This window comes from Brachyhypopomus gauderio, chromosome 2 (genome assembly GCF_052324685.1).
Source record: "Brachyhypopomus gauderio isolate BG-103 chromosome 2, BGAUD_0.2, whole genome shotgun sequence".
NCBI classification, from domain to species: Eukaryota; Metazoa; Chordata; class Actinopteri; order Gymnotiformes; family Hypopomidae; genus Brachyhypopomus; species Brachyhypopomus gauderio.
In genome coordinates, this window is record NC_135212.1 from 42,291,910 (window position 1) to 42,294,891 (window position 2,982).

General features: G+C 38.4%; 1 non-coding gene across 1 annotated transcript; it reads right to left on the bottom strand.

The window, feature by feature from the left end:
• Positions 1 to 1,794: 1,794 nt before the first annotated feature.
• On the bottom strand, positions 1,795 to 1,885 carry LOC143509010 (small nucleolar RNA SNORD88). The gene has a single exon (XR_013129586.1). It is a non-coding gene; the product is annotated as a small nucleolar RNA SNORD88 (small nucleolar RNA).
• Positions 1,886 to 2,982: the final 1,097 nt, after the last annotated feature.

The following is a 2,982-nucleotide window of genomic DNA, read 5'->3' on the forward strand; positions in this document are numbered from 1 at the left end:
AACAATTTATTTAAAAAATATCGAATTGGTATCGGTATCGGCAGATATCGAATGTAAAATATCGGTATTGGACCTAAAAAACTGGTATCGTCACATCTCTAGTACAGACCTTGGAGGCTGGTTATAGCTTTAATAGATGTGTGACAAGAGGTGGAAAGAGTACTGAAAAATTGTAATTGAGTAAAAGTATCTTTGCCTAAATTCTACTCAGAGTAAAAGTAAAATTACCCATCTCAAAATTTACTCAAGTAAAAGTACAAAATTACTTCATTTAGAATGCAATTTGAGTACAAGTTACTTAGTTACTTTCAATTATTTAATGAAAAAAATCAAATTCAGCACAAGTTGTTTTAATCGATTTCAAAGTGTATTTAAGTGCACATCCACAATTGCAAAAGATCAGCTGGGCTCAGGAACATACTTCCTCACAAGGACAATGACAACCTGTTCCATAAAGTGCAAACAATTTTCAGTCCTATTGTCCAACGAACAACACTATGATAAGAATAAAGAAATTTTAATTACAAATTATTCAAAAAACAAAATGCACACAAAATTAAATGCCCACAAGATACCACAAATCAAACTAAAATGCCACAGGATCCCACAACTCAAAATAAAACAATATAAAATGCCCACAGGATGTCACCTCAAAAATAAATAAAAAAATGCTCATAGGATCCCACAATCTAAAAGTGCCCACAGGATCCCACTACTCACAATAAAATGCCCATAGGATGCCACATCTCAAAATAAAACAAAATGCGCACATGATTCCACTATTTAAAACGCTCACAGGATCCAACTATTCAAAATACAGTGCCCACTTCTCACAATAAAATGTCCACAGGATCCCACAGATCCTGATAGATAGAAGATTTAAAGATAGAACTATCTAAGCCTTTTGGGAAAAAGTGCACCGTATTACGACCTGATTATGAGACAATGGAAAGGGAGCGCACAAGACAAGGCCATGCATGTAACGTCAGGTGTACCAACAAGTAAACACTGCGTCAAAACCAAGAGTAGTAGACCCAAGTGCTGACAAAACGCAAAGAGCAAAATGTGTGCGTGTCCACACACACACACACACACACACACACACACACACACACACGCACGCACGCACGCAGCAAATCCAATCACATGAGACACGGAATAAACTCAACGCGTAGAAAATAAGCTCGACCGCAAACACACGGGAGAAAAATGCAACAGAAAAGACGCGGAGAAAACGAAACTTTTGTAAGAAGCCATAGAGACAGCCAAAATGGATCACTGCTGATTGCGCCTGGAGAGTCTAGGACTGACTCGGGTGCCTCTAGTGTTGTTAGGAGGAGCGGCAGCCGAGCCAGCCCTGACAACGCAATTTACTTAGTTCCGGGACTCAGAAGTTTACATTTCTGCCCGCATTTAATTTTTCACCATCAATTTTTTTTTTACTCAGTAACGTGAGGGGGTTCAAATGTAGCAAAGTAAAACTACTTGGGTCAAAATTTACTCGAGTAAAAGTAAAAATTACATATTTCAAAAACTACTCAGAAAATTCCAAATTACTCATAAAAAGTACTCAATTACAGTAACGTGAGTAAATGTAATTTGTTACTTTCCACCCCTGATGTGTGACCATGTAGACCAGGATAATGACACTACAGAATTTCTTCACAGAACCTCAGCCATGGGTGTCAAGAGCATGTCACCTGAAACAAAATTCCAAGACAGAATTAGCCCCGCCTGCATATTTACAAAGTATGGTGATAAAGCTATTGAGTCAGTTTCTCCACCCCCCCCCCCCCCCCATTCAGACTCCACCATGTCAAGAGTAGAGGTGCACTTCTGTCGCCACAGACATTCAGAGCCCAGTGCAAAAACATCACAGAAGGAAACCTTCAGACTCCAGATTCAAGACTTAGTCAATCACGTACCTCATCCCCAGGATGCATGGACTATGTCCACTGAAAGAGAAAACGACTGTCTTAGATTAACAGTCACTGACTTTTATTCTGAATTTGTATTATGCTTGTTTCCCGTGTTAAACATCTGTGACCACTGAATTCTGTAACCAGAGACTATCATGCATGTGTCATCAAGAAATAAGGTAGGGTCAAATCCTGATAACTGCACATGGGTACTCAATCGTTGACTGTAGTTTATAAGGAAATTAAAGCCTATTTCAATTTTTTTTTTATTGTGTATTTTATGGAGATAAATCTGAAGCAAAACATGAGTGTGAAGGACCCGATTTGAGAACTTGTAAAACAAAATCTGTATGTGTATTTTTTATTTGAGAACCTGTAAACTAAAAGTTGCACTTGTAGTTTTAATTTGAGAACCTGTAAACTAAAAGTTGCACTTGTAGTTTTGATGTGAGAACTTGTAGAATAAAAATCTGAGCGTGAATGTAAAAACATTACTGGCAGGAAATGTACACGAATTCCGCACAACTTCATATCTGCAACACATATCTCCGTGTACGTGTTGCAAAACAGATTTGTGCACTTGTACAGGGAAGTGGGTGGGGCGTTGGGGGATGGGACAAGAATCGTGACTCGGCTTATTTTTCGCTACAAAAAGAAAATAATCGGAGGCTGAACAATTACAGATAATTCCTTCTATGATGGCACAAACTAGCTAGTGACAAGTATTTTTCTAATAATTATCATTACTTTTCTAAGCAAAGAAACATCATAATGATATTCAAGTTTTCATCAAGTGCCTTTATCGATCATATTCTTGTATTGCTGTCTAATACCGTTTGCCATGCTTGTGTAACCCTATAATTTGAATATCACTATTATTCCAGGTCTATTTTCCGAGGGGTGGGAAGAAAGATAGTCAGGTTACAAGTAGAACTCTCTTTATTTCCAGCCAAACAGCTCAGGACAGGATAACTGGTAGTAGCAACTGCACACGCTTCTTCTTCCTCTCTCTCGTGCGAGCACCAGTTACAGCTCCCAAGGTGTCCCTTAATTACGTATTTTC